At 47.4% G+C, this 16,561-nt stretch overlaps 1 protein-coding gene across 4 annotated transcripts in view; it reads right to left on the reverse strand.

The window, feature by feature from the left end:
• Positions 1-14,486, reverse strand: part of Fbxo41 (F-box protein 41) — a 32,134-nt gene extending 17,648 nt beyond the window's left edge. Inside the window, exons 1-2 of one of the 4 annotated variants that reach the window (XM_021634564.2) lie at positions 14,130-14,486; positions 11,850-11,948 (exon numbers count right to left, since the gene is read on the reverse strand). The gene's annotated coding sequence lies outside the window, so the exon portion shown is untranslated. Of the gene's footprint in view, positions 1-11,665; positions 11,785-11,849; positions 11,949-13,686; positions 13,859-14,129 lie in introns of those variants that run through there. The other 3 variants (XM_021634563.2, XM_021634565.2, XM_060383648.1) reach the window with 3 other exon arrangements.
• Positions 14,487-16,561: the final 2,075 nt, after the last annotated feature.

Here is a 16,561-nt window from a genome sequence, read left to right on the forward strand (position 1 = left end):
TAATCCACAGAGTGTTTGTTTACCCAAGGCGGGAGACCTCACTGGATCTTGTAATTTCAGAATGAATTCCCTGGTGGTGGTGGGGATGAGGAATGGGAGTTGTCTCTCAAGCCAGGGCCCCTGCCATAGAGCCATGCAGGCCACTAGCGCCTTGGCTTCTTCCTATTCAAGCTGCAGCCCCTCCAAAAAAACTCCACCTTGCTTATAATGGATGTTTCCGTGGAGAGGACACAGGACGGTGTGCCCCTGCCTCCCGGGAAGCACATGTGTCTGCACTGTCAGAGACCCGGCAGTCTGGAGAGAAATAAACAAGGCTCTTGCTTCTGGTCAACACGGATACCCCAGGACCTGGCGCTTCTGGTGGTCTTTGTTTTCTCTGAGGGACAGAAAAAAAGGACTTGTGGTATCACTTGAAAAGTGACACCTAAATGCACCCAAAGCTTTTGCTCAGTGCATAGGACTTGCTGGCAACATGCTGTATATGACATGTGTGACTTCTGCCAGCTCCTGTGTGCCACAGCACTCATGTGACTACAGGCTGTGTGCTGTGACATGTATGTGGAGGTCTGAGGACTTTAGGAGTTGGTCCCTGCCTTTCCAGTTTCTTTTTCTATTTTGCGTGCACATGGAAAGCCTAAGCTAATACTAATACCATCTCTTGGTCATCATCCCCTCCTCTTCACTGAGGTGGCATCTCTCAGTCCAACCCAGAGCTCACAGATATGGCTAGTCCTGCCTGCCAGCCTGCTCTGGGGAATCCCGTGTCTCTGCCTTCTGGAGCTGGAGTTCCAGGCAGGCCACCATGGCCACCTGGCATTTCTGTGGGGGATCCAAACTTCAGTCCTCGCACCTGTGTGGCAGGTCTATGCTTTGTTTTTGTGGCTGTGGAAGTTAGCTAGCTGATCTGAGAGCTTCCAGACAGTTTTGCCTCCACCTCCCACTTCACAGTAAGAATGCTGGGATTACAGATTTGTATCATGGCATCCAGTGTTGACACAGGTTCTTAGGATGAAACTCAGGTTTTCAGGCTTGCTTGAAGAGGGCTTTAACCCAGTAAGCAGTCTCTCCAGTTTACATATTGTATTTTTCAAATGACTCATTCGAACACAGTGCCAGACTCCAGTAATGGAACTCTTGATGAATTCAGTGACCCACAGTGTCAAAAACAGATTCCAAACAGATTTGGAACTCCCATTCAACTCCCAGCAGCCTGGTTTCCTTCAGTGTTGCCACCTTTCCCAGCTACACCTCTGGCCATCTTGTTTTTTCTCTTAAGGATGCTTTCAGCCCAAACATCCTTCCATGCTTTCTGCTCTTCCAGGCCAAGGCCTCCTCACAGCTGAGCTACGGAACCACCCTTCAGTCTCAGACCTCTCTTTCAGACCTTACAGACCTCATGTAAGGACATGAGCCTTTTCTTTCCCCTTTTTAAGTTACTGTTATTTTTTGAGGCAGGGTATCACTCTGCCGCCCGGGCTGAGCTGGCCTGCTACCTGTGCTCTCCCGCACCATTTGTCTAGAGTGCTGGGACTGCAGGCATTTGCTTCCACACGCAGCTCCAGACCGCGTCTCTCTGTTTAAAACCCATTCCATGGCCCCCCACTGCCTACCCACCACAGCCAGGTTCAGCTTCCAGTTTGGCCTCTATGTGCTCTTCCAAACTTGAAAGTAAAAACTGACCTGTAAAGAAATACTTGAGTTTCTTTGATTGCCGTGTTTGACCACTTCCCTGCCACTTCTCAATCATCTATGTCTCGTCAGTTATCTGACTTTACACTATGTTACTTTTGGGGTCATCTAAAAAAATAAACTATTTCTTTATTGTGCGTGTGCTGGGAGGGGTGCACACCTGTCCACATGGAGGTCAGAGGAGGGTTTGTGGAAGACAGTTTTCACCTTCCACATGTGAGTTCTGAGTACTGACTCAAGACTGGCAGGGTTAACAGCAAGGGCTCTTACCTACTGGAGCTGTCTCTCCCAATCTAGTTTCTTAAGACAGGGTCTTACCATATAGCCCAGGCTGGCCTGCAACTCACTACATAGCTCAGGATGGTCTCAAACTAGCCACAATCCTCCTGCCTCAGCCTTACAAGTGCTGGGATTGTAGACACAAGTTACCACGCCTGACCCAATTATGCTCAGTTTTCCATTGAACATTCCTATTTCCTTATTGATCTGCAAAGGCTTTTTATAGTATTGATCTCTTGTCCCTTATGTACTGTGAATGTTTTTGCTCAAGTGTGTTGATTGGCTTTTACTTTGTTTTTTATTGATATGTTGAAAGTACACCTCAGTAAAACTTTACTGATTTCTGATTTTGCTTTAGGAAGTCTGTTCCCACCCAAAAGCTGTTAGCAATTATGCATGTGTTCTTTTAGTGCTTAGGGCTTTGTTTTCTTCCAGGAAATTTTTAAATTTTTACAATTGACTTTACATGTATGAGTATTTTGTCTGCAGTTACGTCTCTGCACTACCTGTGTGCCTGGCGCCTACAGAGGCCAGAACAGGGTGTTAGATGATCTCCTAGTACTGCAGACAGATGTGGCTCATCACACGGGCGCTGGCAATAGAATCCAGGTCCTCGGAAAGAACACTTGGTGCTCTCTGTTTCTGAACCATCTTGCCAGCCCCCACAATATCATTTATAGAAGTTTTAAACAAATAACTCCGCTGACAGCTGGAAGAGCGCAAATAGGCCAGGCTGTGTGTGTCTCTCTTTCACATTTAGACTTTTTTTCACATTTAGAACCATCAAGAAATTTTTTTTTGTCTCCCTTAAAAAAAAGCTTGATTTCATTTTAACTTGTGTTTGTGTAGGTATAAGCATGAGAGTGCAGGTACCCAGGGAGACGAGGAGAGGGTCAGACCCTCCGAAGCTGGAGTTAAACAGGTGGTTGTGATCTGCCCCACATGGGTGCTGGGAACCAAACTCTGGTTCTCTGGAAGGTCAGCAAGCACTCTTAACTGATGAGCCCTCTCTGCAGACCCTCTTTTTCAGGGGGAGGGGCTCAAGACAGGGTTTCTCTGTGTGTAGCTCCCTTCATTTCTCATCAAATAGAATCTCATGTAGACAACTGACTCATCAGTTCCGGACCTCCCTGTCTCCATTTCTGAAGTGCTAAGATTCTATGCCACATCCAACTTAACTAGCTAGCCTCCTTTCTTCCTTCATTTTAAACAAATATTTGGTAATTACTGTTGGAGAAGAGCTTAGTTGGTAAAGCACATGTCTTGCATACATAAGCCCTAGATTCAATTCCCAGTACCATACAGGAAAGTCTAAGGTCATTAAACAGTAATTATGCCAATACCACTGTCCTTTAAGTGTACTAAATTTTAAAAAGTAGCCAATAAAAGTAAATTTAAAATGGCTTCTAGGGCTAGGCGTGGTGGTACACACCTGTAATCCCAGCAGTCTAAGAGGCAGAGGCAGGCAGACTGCTCTGAGTTTGATACAAGCCTGGTCTACAAAGTGAGTCCAGGATAGCCAAGGCTACACAGAGAAACCCTGTCTCAAAAAAAAAAAAAAGGCTTTTAGGGGCTAGAGAGATGGCTCAGAGATAAAAAGCCCTTGCTGCTCTTTCAAAGGTCATGAGTTTGATTCCTAGCAACCACATGGTGGCTCATAACCATCTATAATGAGATCTGTACTCTCTTCTGCTGTGTAGGCATATGTGCAGGAAGAATACTATACATAATACATATTTTAAAAATGGCTTCTAGAAAACACCAAATATATATATATTTGACTCTATAAATATATATTTATATTAAATATATATATATATATAGAGAGAGAGAGAGAGAGAACACATATACAACACTATAATGAGAAGAGTGATGTGGTTGGCATGCAAATACTTTTTTTCCAATTATGAAAATACTACTAGGTACAACACTTGGCCCCAAATCTTGAAAATCTGAATGAGCTAAATACTTTTCTAGGAATGAAAGGGTTAGACTAACTTTGTAACCTATATGTCTTCTAAAGCCTATAGTTTTGAGTTTTAGGTCCAGGTTAAGCTAAAGCCTCTTAGTACCTTTCCAGAGAGTGAAGGAATGTGACCCTATCTGTGAGGACAGATATAAAAAAAGGGCAAGCAAGCAATGACCTTCACTCAGCAAAAGAAGGACCAGACCCTTGTCCTTGAGATAGCATTTCTTAGCAACGAACCTAGACTTCTTCTGAGTAGCTTTTGACCTCCGGCCAAGAGCTCGCAGCCCTAATCTTCAAGGATGAGCTAACCACCCCCACCTTAAAGTGCAGCTGCATCCACACTTGGCAGGACTGGCCAAGCTTGAGCACCTAAGACTAACCAATTATCTTACTTTATAGCTTCCTCATCCAATCCTAAATTGCCAAAACTAGAACTTCAAATCTCCCACAATTTTTCTTTTAAAAACCTAAAGGCCTTTGTCTCCCAGTGCCACTCTTTGCTGACCAGCAGGGGTGACCCCGTTGTACAATGGTTAATAAACCTCTTGCTTTTGCAACGAGTCTTGGTCTGGGGGAGTTTCTGGGAAGGGCGGGATTGAACTCCTGAGCTGTGAGACCCCAGGTCTTACAGGAATATAAGACATGAATCTAACTCAAGAAGAAACTCAAGACCTTGAGCCAGGCATGGTGGTACAAGCCTTTTATCCACCATTCCCACTATTCAGGGAGCAGAGGCAGGTAATCTCTGTGAGTTGGAGTGCAGCTCGGTTTACAGAGAATTTCAGTACCAGTAGGGCTATTAACAGAGAAACCCTGTCTCAAAACAAACAAACAAAAAAAAAAAAAAAAAAAAAAACAAAGAAAAAAAATAGAAGACCCAAATAGATTCATTATACCAAGCAAGATGGAGGACGCTCACCACTGTGGACTAGTTTCCTCTGAGATTGAAAGAGTCTATATTTGGCGTAGGCTTTAAACTAGACCATAAACAACTCAGAATAGCTCCAGGAAGTCCCTGAAACTGACCAGATTCACTAGGCCCCTCCCTCCAAAGAGTAAACAATAAAGACTGCTGAGTCACTCTCAGACAAGCCAAGAGGAAGAGATTTAAGAGACCTCAACAGCTGCTTGGAAGAAGCAAAAAAATAAAAATAAAAGAAAGCTTAACTGTCTTTAAGATGTTTACAGTATCTTAGGAGACTGTAACTTGTTGAGCTGCCTGCAGGCTGTGTAGCTGACTCCAGTTTTCCAGCTTTTGTGAGCTGTCATCCATACTGGGGGGGGAAGGGGGACTTGGTAAAGCAGTCTTTTGAGTCATTTCTGTCTTTTAAGTCTCCTCTCATCCAAGTCCAATAACACTCATTGGTCACCAAGTTGAATTTTGGTGGTATCCATACGTTTATGTGTTGCTGGCTCCCCATCTGGAGTGAGTAGTGTTTTGTCCATAACAGTGGGCCTGGAGATTCCAACTTCACATACACAGCTGGAGCAGAGCAGGGCTGTTCTGTGTACCTGTCTGTTCCAGCTAAGTGCAGCAACTTCCTATATGTGGTTCTGTCTCTCTGTTCCCACTTTTGAAGAACACTTTTTCAGCCTTCCTACTAGCCAGGCTCCAAGAAAACAGGGAGGGAGAATCAGACCCATGGGTGAGCACCAAGGTGGATAAGAAGTGTGGCTATTGATAACCCATTAGCTCTTTACCCCAGCACACCTCACAGCTGCCCTCTATCTACTGCACTTGAGAGAGGACTATGACTTGCTCTTGGGAATAGTCCTATCTGGATTTGGACACCTCCTCATGAGCATAAAGCTTTCTCTGAATGCAACCCAGATGATGAAGAGTTAGCAGGATGGCTCATACTTAAGTGCTACCTGGGCAAGTATGAAAAACCAGAGTCCAGATTACCAGAAACCCACACAAATGCCTAATGGACACGGCAGCCTGCCTGTAACTCCAGCATCAGAAAGCAGAGACAGGGGTTTCCCCAAGCAAGTTCAACTATGAGACACAGCAAGGCATAATAGAGCTCCAGGTCTGCTTGATAGACTCTGCCTCAATGACTGAGGTGAAGGTAGATGGGGGTGACTCTTAACATCAACTGTGGACCATCACATGGTGTACTCATACAGATGTGAGTGCTACCCATGCAAAAATAAACACACATGCACACTCCTCCACACACAAGAAAAAAGGGGGGAAAGTAATGGAAGGTAGAGTGTGGGATGAGAAAAAACTTAAGTTTCATCATGTATTTTTAGATTAGTCTGTACTCTGAACGTGGAGGGAGAAGAGTGCGAGATTCTCATTTGTGTTCTTCTCCCTCCTTAACAACCACTGCAGTCCTGAGACCTGCCCCTACCTTCCTGTCATGGCCAGACTACTTCTCTCATCCAAAATGCCAATTATCAGGGCTCCTTTCTTTCCAAGCTCGGCTTAAAGGTTTTCTTTAGCTAGGATTCTACAGGCTGAACTCTCTAGAGGAATTTTATTTATTTATTATTTACTTATTATGTTTAAGGCTTATAGGCCCACCTTACCTCTCCAAACAAGACAACTCAATCCGGTGCTGAGGGTCTCTGGCCACAGTCTCACCTGTTGCTACTGCCAAAAGCATAGCTGATCTTACTTATGGCACCGACTACCTGCAGGACCCTGGGGATTCCTGCAGAGGAATCTGCTCCCTCTGCGGTCATGTAGCATCCAGCTTTTTTTTGGCAAGCTGCTCCTTCCTACTGCATGTGCTTCTGGCAGGTCTACCATATTTCTAGTAAGTGGACATAGGACCTAGTCCCACTTCCTTGGTCATAATGACTGCCCTAGGGATGGCTCCATTCCTCACATGGAGCCAGTCACTGGGAAATGGAGGAGTCCTCTTTTCCTTTGGGGATCACATGCTAGGATGAAGCTTTTTGAAGACCTTGTGCAATAGCTACTGATCTACAGGTGAGAAAAGGGATGCCAGTGGCACAGATGGACCCACCACAAAGAGAAAGTCCGTGCATGGAGGAAGAAACATACAATCACCCAACAAAGCAGAACCTAGAGCTGAAGGTGAAGATTAACCTGGATGCCCACGACCCATTCATCGTCTCTCTTCATAGGTACAGGGAATGTTCAGATCTTTTATTGTTTAAAATAATATTGGGGGCTGATAAGATGGCACAGCAGATAAAAGGTGCTTGTCACCAAGCCTGAACCTGAGTTTGAACCTCAAGACCCACATGTGGAGAGAGAGGACTGACTTTATTTTTTTAATGTTATTTATTTTTATTTTATGTGCATTGGTGCTTTACCGGCAGTGTGTCTGTGTGAGGGTGTTGGATCCCCTGGAACTTGAAGAACTGCAGAGAGTTGTCAGCTGCAATGTGATGCTAGGAATTAAACCTGGGTCCTCTGGAAGAGCAGCCAGTGCTCTTAACCACTGAGCCAACTCTATAGCCCCCAAGTGAATTAATGTTCAAGTTGTCCCCTGACCTCCCTATTCTAAGGCCACAGCACATGTATACATGCATGCACACACATGAATAAATGATGTAATTAAAAATAAATTGGACTTGTCACAATGAAACGCTTTCCTCACCTAATCAACCAAAGCCTACACTTTCTCACCTAAGCTGTAGTTAAACATGAATTCATGCTATGTACACTTGCTGAGTACCTCTTCAGTGCCAGGCACTACCCAGGCTTTGTGCTAGGTATGTGTGGGTCACACTGACAGACAAGATCCAGTCCTTTTATCCAAGTAGCTAGTGATCTCCTGAGGCAAGCTTGTATAGAAGATGATATGGTAAAAAGAGTATGATGATGAACAGAGCCTCTTTGGTCAAGAGCACACACATAGAGGACCCAATTCAGGCAGCTCATAATCACGCCTAACTGTGGTTCCAGGGGCTCTACTGATCTCTCTGACCTGAAGACATCCACACAACTAAAAGAGTTGGGTGTAGTGGTACATACCTTTAATCCCAGCATTTGGGAGACAGAGGCAGCCTGGTTTACAAGATCCAGGCCAGTCAGGGCAACAGAGTGAGACGCTGACTTGGAAAAAAAGAACAACAACAAACAAACAAAAAAAAAATGGGGGCAGAAGGGATGGCTCAGTAGTTAGGAGTACTTGTTACTCTTCCAGAAGACCAGAATTCGATTCTCAGCACCCACCTGGAGGCTCACAACCATCTGTAACTCCAGTTCCAGAAGTATCTGAAGCATGCTTTTGGCCTCCACAGGCACCAGGCACACATGTAGTGCTTACATACACACAGGCATGTAGGCAAAACACTTAATATACTTTCACATGTAATAGTAATAGTAATACAAAGTAGAAGAAAGTCATTTGTACCTATTTTGCAGCAAAAAATGTATTTTTGAGGACACTAAGGTAGCTCGGTGGGTAAAGGTATTTGCCACAATCCTGGTAACCAGAGTCCTCAGGGTGGGAAGATAAAATGGACTCCCACAAGTTGTCCATATGCACATCCAGTTGTGTGCAGCCACACACAAAACACATGAGTAAAATTTTTAAATATTAAATTTACATTACTGGCCAGATACAGTGTCAATGCTTGTAACCCCAGGAGTTTCAGGTGAAAGGCAGGAGGATCAGAAGTTTAAAGTCATTCACAACTACAAAGCAAGTTTGAGACCAGCGGAAGCTACATAAAAACATGTCTCAAAAATGTTTTAGCTGAAGCATTTTTAAAAATTAGGCTTACTTCTTTCTATTTTGCCTGAATACGTACCACTGCACCATGTGTGCGAAGTATCCTTGGAGGCCAGAAGAGGGCATCGGATCCCCAGACCTAGGGTTACAGATGTTTATGAGCTGCCATGTGGGTAAGTGCTGGGAACCAGACCTGAGTCTTCTGCAAGAGCAATAAGCATTCTTAACCATTTAGCGATCTCTTAGCCCCAAACTTACACATTTTCTTAAAAATGATAATGGACAAAAAAGCTGAGGGTGGCAACAAGAAGAAAGAAGAGAAGGAGGCGGACAGGAAGATGGAACCTCCAAGAGACAGCAGACAGAGGAGGATCAAAGAATTGTCGAGAACCAACAGCAGGAACAAGAGTCCAGGCAGGGAACCTGGGGAGGAGTGGATGCACTCTGGAAGGAGTGGGCAAGCCCACATAGGACTGGAGCAGAGGAGGGCCCACTGGGGACTGCTGAGAGGGCTGTTTTAATGAGCCTGGCTGTTATGGGCTGAGGTATGTGTAAGGCAAGGCACAGAGTGGACATAAGCTTCCTGTGCTGGGAAGGAGGCAGTGCGGGAGAATCCAGGAACATTTTTTAAGATAGGAGACAATGGACATCTTAAGAGATGACCTTCTTCCATGGGTCACAGATACACATAATGCCTTGGGCCTGAAACTGAGGATCCCTTCCTTCCTTGTCTCCTCCCCTCTCCCGCCTTTTAAACACAAAGTGAGTTTAAAAGAAATCAGTAAAGAATGAAATGGGTTCTCTGGGCAGTGGTGGTGTATGCCTTTATTCCCAGCACTCAGGAGGCCTAGGTAGGTAGATCTTTGTGAGTTTGAGTCCAGCCTGGTTTACAGAGTTTGTTCCAGGACAGCTAGGGCTATACAGAAAAATCCTGTCTCGAAAAGCAAACAAGAAAGGGGCGATAGACCTAGAGGGGAAAGGAGCTCCATAAGACCAAGAGAGCCAAAGGGGGGGGGGTGCTACAGAGACTGATGCTCTAACCAAGGACCATGCATGGAGACGACCTAGAACCCCTACACAGATGTAGCCCATAGGCAGCTCAGTGTCCAAATGGATTCCCTAGTAAGGGGCATAGGGGCTGTCTCTGACCTGGACTCTGTGGCCAGCTCTTTGATCACCTCTCCCTTGGGGGTGTAGCCTTGCCAGGCCACAGAGGAAGACAATGCAGCCAGTCCTGATGAGACCTGATAGGCTAGGGCCAAGAGAACCTCCCCTCAGTGGACTAGGAGAGGAGCATGGGGGAGAAGAGGGAAGGAGGGTGGGACTGGGAGGAGACGAGGAAGGAGGCTACAGCTGGGACATAAAGTGAATAAATTGTAATAAATAATAAATAAATAATTTTTTAAAAGATGAACAAGAAAAAGATTGAAATGGGTTCTTTTTCAATATTGGTAGCTAAAATCTTAAAGTAGCTAACACTAAACTCTGAATACCATTGTACACACTATAAAACCTGCCTTTCTTAACAGTTCCCAATTTAACTAAGAGCCTTGTTGTCTGTTCAGCACCCTGGACAGCGACTCAACTAGTGGCTGCAATCACGCTCTGCCCTTAAACACACTATCAGAAAAGTCGACCTTCTTCCTTTTCCAATAGACACTGCCGCAGTTCGGATCTCTATCCTCATCTATGGGGACTGTAAGTAACCCATCCTACAGTGCTCATGACTTCTGAAGCTTTTTGCCATATCAGCCCAGATATGTATGTCACTGATGATGTAAATAGGGGCTGTGGAGAAGTGCACACAAAAAGTTCAGTGTGGCAGTGTGCATTTATTGTCCCAGAACTGGGAAGGCAGAGACAAGAGGTTCCCTGTAACTCAGCGGCCACCCAGCCTAGCCATACTAGTGAGCCCCAAGCTCAGTGAGAGACCCTGTCTGCTGAAAAAAAAAATGAGGTGAAGAACAAGTGAAGAAAAGATTAACACATATACATGTGTACACACATGTACACACATACACCGAAGAATAAGTAAAATAGTCTCTGAAGAACGGCCTTCTCTCCTTTCTTTGAGGTATGTTCTTATGCAGCCCAGGCTGGTATCAAACTTGCTGTGAAGCCAAGGGTGCTCTGAACTTCTGATCCTTCTGCCTCCACCTCTGAGTGCTGGGATAGTCGTAGCAATGAAACTCAGGATTTGTTGTGCACTAGGCAAGCACTGAACAAACTGAGCTATATCCCCAGCCCATCTGCTTGGAGGTGAAGTACACCTGCCACACCTGTCTTTAAGGGTGGCTGAATCTGACCAGCTCTTGGCTTTGCAGGCACCAGCTTTTGTCTCTGCTCCTTTTCCACACAAACTGCCAGTGAGCCCCATGAGGGTTCTACTCCATTGGGAAGCACTGGGCTGTCATACCTTCATCTAGGCCCATGCTGGGCTCCATTTTTGGGACTTTATTTTGCAGACCCAGCTCAAATGCCACCTTTTCCATAAGCCTGTCCCTGACACCCTCTTCCACCTCAAGTCCCCTCATAGCACAGTCCTCCCTTACTATAAACTCTCAAAGACAGGTCCCACAAGCTGGGATCATCAATACGCACATAAGCTGGACCCCCTTCTTACACACTACAGGCAGCAACACTGCAAATGGCTATCTTCACAGTGTCCGTCAGTACACTACCAGAGGAATCACCAAATTGCGAATAAGTTAAAGTTCAAGCAGCCAAAGCAATTTTCTAAAATGATTTTTGGGAAAGATTTGTTTTTGTTTTAGGTGTGTGAGTGTTCTGCCTGCATGTATGTACATGCACCATCTAAAATTCTAACCAGAAGAGGGCATGAACCCCTTGGGGCTAGAGTTTCAGACAGCTCTGAGTCACCATGTGGGTGCTGGGAACTGAACACAGGCCCTCTTCAAGAGTAACAAGTGCTCTCAACTGCTGAGCCATCTCCCCAGTGCCCAACCAAAGTCAGTCTTCAACATTTACCACATGCAGCTAGACAAACTGGTTAATAAATAAATCCAAGAACGACCTTGTAGAGCACAATGGCTCTCCAGTCACTTACAAAGAGGTCAGAGCTTACTGGGTCTTCTCATCCCCACAGTTTGCTCTGGTTGAGCTCTGAGGTTTCATGATCAGTCTGTGTCATGTGCCCAGTTCAATGTGCAAAGCCAGGCTCACGCAGGTGCCTGAAGTTTAATAATAAAGTACTGAACCCATGTCTGAACCAATTATTTTGGGTACATCACCATGCTCACAACAGTGCTCCCAGGGTGGATGCTTCTGTGCTGGAATGAAGAAGCGAAGGCTCAGATTGGTCAGATCACTTGCCCGTGGCCAGGAAATACCTGTAACAAATTTGCTGCTGTGTGAGGACCTCTGATGAAATCAAGCCTTCTAGTGTTGCCCTTAGGTGGTCCTCTCCCACTGACTGGACATCATCAAGCTTCATGCAAGCTGAAGCCAGATAAGTAGTTGACAAGTACATTGACTTGTTCCAAGGTGACAAGTGCATCAAGACTTGTCATCCTAGAACATTCCCCCACAGAGAGCTTTGGGACCCAACTGCTGGATCCCAGTTGTGTAGAATTACCTAAGGCCACTGTGGAAAGAGACCCTGGGGGCTGAGAGGCCACTTTGAGAGGCTGTGTGTAATTCCAAGTGACATCTACACATCCCGTAGCCATAGTCACAGGCAACTCACAGACCATGAGGAATAGTGTCACTGCTAGTGGTTGATACATGCCTAGAATCCTAGCTTCCTAGCTGGCTGGGAGACAGGAGGGCTGCAAGTTTAAGCCCAGTGGTAGATCATTTGCCTAGTATGTGTAAGGTCCTGAGTTCAAGTGTCCTCACTAAAATAAGCAAGCAAACAAATGCTATTCAAAAGTTTCTAAATCCTGTGGGTGCTTGTTATACAGTAGTGAGTAACTAAAACCCTGACAAGCTAGAACTTGAACACAGCGCCTCCTGACTGACTCCTGCTCTATGCTATGTTCCTTCTGGCTGAAGAGTGGGATGTCCGTACCAATCCTGAAATGTTCATAGGATGATGGACCCATACTGGCACTCAGCGAATAATTGTTAAATATACATAAAGCATTATGAGAGGAAAGAAGGTCTAGGGACCTCAGAGGCAAGATACCAACCTTCACCACCCCCTACTCTCCCTAAAAGCCGGTACATCTAAGCGTAGGGACAAAAGTCTGTATGTCACAGATCTCTGTCCCCTGTCCCACCAGTGAAATTCAGATCAGGCTAAAGTGGAAAGCTAGCAGTTTGGTTTTTGTGACTTTCCCCATCTGGCTCCCAACTTCCTGCCTGACCTACCCATGGCATCTTCTCTCCCTCTCACTTGGCCTTCAGGGCCCAGAGCACTTCCCTTCCATGTAAAATCCACATGCAGGAAAGAAGCAGGGAAGGCAGGAGTCAAACAAGGGGAAGAAAGGTTTGGGTGGTCTAAGATGGATTTAGAAGCCCAAACCAAAGCTCTAAACCAGGTGTTTTCAAGAGGACTCCACCAGCAGGTGGAGGCATTCTGAGGATGAGGAGGCAGCTGGAGGTGTCCACATTATACCCCCATTATGGCCCAGTGGGTGGAGAATAAAGGAATGCCCTGCCTCTAAATTCCCCAACCCTCCTAGGCCCGGGCCTTAGCCCTGCAGCTGTAACTCCAAACTGAGTGCCTGCTGAACAGTCACCCAACCTGGTAAAGACCCACGGGAGTCACCGCGGCCAGTCTTCTTCCTGCCCCCCCCACCCCCACACACACTGCCTTTCTGTTCTAAGCACCCCCTCCTTGTGGTCCTGCAAACATGCACACGCCTCCCAAGGTCACACACACAGGCTCCAGCACCTGGATCCCACACCCGGAAAACCATCTGAGCCCCTCACCGCAGGCTCAACCAAAGGGAGGGGGCAGGCCTCACTCTTCTCCAGACAGGCTGTAAGCAGTGCACACAGGCACAGTATCACACACGCATGCAAAGCGATGGAGTTGAGCTCCAAGAGACACTGTCGGCACAATCATCTACGCAGGTAATAGGGTGTGGGGAGGCAGAAACATGCGTGCACACATATGAATACCTCCGGACAGTCACACGTGCACACCGGCACGCACAGACACCCGTACAGGTGCCCAGCCAGGCCTCGGGACCAAGATCCTCCCCCATTCCATCACCAGCAGGTGGAGAGAGCTGGGGTTCCAGGGCACTCCCCCTTCTCCCTCTCCAAGGTCCAGAGTCCCAGCGGGTTTTTTCTGGAGCCCGCCCCCACCCCCCAACAAGGCTCAGGCAGCGACAGGCGGGAGGGGGGAGGGGAAGCCTGGTCTCAAACCCGTTCTGATTTTAATTCCTGAAATTAACCCCTTGGCTGCCTGGAGCCTGCCCTGCCCAAAATCCCTCCCAGTTCTGGCGGCTCCGCGGCCTCAGGAGGGCAATAAGGAAAAAGGCGAGGAGGCAGCGGCTGAGGTCCTCCCTGCATGGCCTCTCCAAGAGCAGTCCTGCAGCACGCCCCAGACTTGCCCTTACCTTCTCTAGCCCGCGGCAAGGCCGGGCACCGCGGCCCTGGGCTAGGGGCTCAGAGGCACAGACCCCGCGTGCCCGGTCCAGAGGCAGGGCCGCCACCGGGCCTCGGATTTCGGTCCCCACTGCAGCTTTGGGTGGCCGCCGCCGCCGCCTCCCGGTTGGGGCGGGGGCGGCCGAGTCCCCCAGCCCGGCGCAACGGGAGGGGCTCGCGATGCGTTCACGGGCGGGGTGCGCTGGGAGGAGAAGGGGGAGATAGGAGGGGGCGCTCGGCCCCGGCGCAGCCAGGCGACAGGGAGGGAGGCCGCGGGGAGGTGGGGCGGAGACGGCCCCTCCTCCGGGGCGGGCTCTCCAGCAAGCGGCGAGCGGCAGATGCAGCCAGGAGAAGCTGAGCCCGGACCCCACGTTTCCCGCAGAAGCTGGTGGCTCTGGTGGGGGATGGGCGCTACGGGGTGGGGTGCTGTCTGCTGCCCCACTCCAGGCACCAACACCAAGGCATTCCTGTGCCTCGAAGCTTCCAGCTGTGGCCTCTGCTGCCCACCTTTAACCGGGGCCTGCCCACCCTAACCCACCCCTCGGGCTTGGCCTGCACGCAGTGAGGAGCAGAGCCTGGGATGGGTGGTCCTGGGGACCGAAAAGAGGCTGGCATGGGCACTACGACATACACCACAATTCTTCGTGGGCTTCTGGGCTGGGCCCAACTGCAGGTCTTGCCCTCAGTGACTTCAGGTCAGGTGCGGTGTCTTTGGGAAGACTTGGCTGCATTGGGTCACACTGTGTTCTGTTCCTGGACCGAATATTGCTCTTAGGTCCTCTTCTGGACCTACAAATGGAAAGAAGCAGGGAACATAACACTGGTTTGCTCCAGACAAACCCACTTCCTTAGGATAGGCCCCAGGATTCCCAAGCTGGAAGCATCTAGACGGCCCCTCACCCTTGGTAACTTAAGGCCTAGCTCTGAGCTGAGGAAGGCACAGCCTGGCTGTCTTATGCTAGAGGAAGTCTGCAGGGCTAAGTTGAGCTGGAGAAGGAAAAACAAAACAACAAACCCCCTTGGGGTTCCTAAGCAAGGCCAAGGCTGAAGCAAGCCTTGGATGAAGAAAAGGGAGATGATAATTCTACCACAGAATGGTATTTCAGTGGGGCTGCACTCGGGCCTGCAGCAGAGCAGAACTCCAGCGTAATTCCAGGACTCCAGAGGAGGCTTTGGGTGGCTTCTGCGGACCCCATCTCACTCCTGTAGGGTCAGAGACCCCAGGACATGGAGTATGGGATAGGAGTCTGAAGACTGGTCAGGAGGTTTATGGGAAACGATAAATGGCCAAACAGATGAAGCACCTTCTCGTTTTCTTCCTGAAGCTCTGAAGTCTTCCCGCCTCCAGGAAGTCTTCTTGGATGGAGAAGGGAGATGACATCTTCTAAGATTTGAATAATTAAGCATCATGATCATGCTAATCATCTTACTATACATCATCCTCTTCCCAATAAGAGCAACAAAGCGACAGCTATTACTGTCACCACTGTGGTTTGCCCTGTCAACCTGAGTGGGTTTTTAATCACCTATAGTGTGTCTTAAGGGGAGTTTAGACAGAGGTTCTATTGAGAGAAGACCCTTCCTTGTAGGCAGTGCCATCCATGCACTCAGGTCCCAAACCGAATAAAAAGGAGAAAGTGAGTCAGGCACCAGCATTCACTGCTGTCTGCTCCCAGACTGGGGACACAATTGGATCAGCTGCCAAACACTCCCATTACCACACTTTCCTGGACGAGCTGGACCTTACTCCCTCAAACAAATAAGCCCAAAATAAGCTTCCTGCCTTAAGTTGCTATTGTCAGGATTTTGGTCACTGAAATGAGAAAATAACCCACTTCTGCAGGTGGAGAAGTTAAAGTTCAAAGTTGAACAAACAGCAGGACCAGAATTTGAATGCAAGGTCCATCCAATGATCAAAAACACAGCATCCTTATGCTATCTTTTTGCTACAGTAAAGTTCCCAAGCTCCTGTCAAAATGCAGGCTTCATAAATTCACCTGCTTCTGTAGCTAGATAACGAACCTCTTTATCATCTTAGTTCCAGCTTTGTTGTGATATTGTTCTTACTCTGTGCTTGTTGTGAATATATTATAACAAATTAGGGCATGGAGTATGCTGTGTATGTGTTTTGTGCACGTATAAAAATGCTTTTGTATGGACATGGAGGTATGTACCTGTGGGTATGCAGCTATATAGATGCATGTGTATATTTGTGAGTGCATGTGTGCATGGTTGTGTATGCATGTGGATATATGTATGCATGTATGTGAGGGTGTGTGTACTGTCCTTATGCACATAAGTACACACAGGTATCCCCATATGTGCATACACATGTATGTGCTTATGCATGAATGCATGTGCGCATGTGTGGCCATGCTATATTTCACAGACAACAGTTCCTGCT

The sequence above is a fragment of the Meriones unguiculatus genome, chromosome 5 (genome assembly GCF_030254825.1).
Source record: "Meriones unguiculatus strain TT.TT164.6M chromosome 5, Bangor_MerUng_6.1, whole genome shotgun sequence".
Classification (NCBI taxonomy): Eukaryota; Metazoa; Chordata; class Mammalia; order Rodentia; family Muridae; genus Meriones; species Meriones unguiculatus.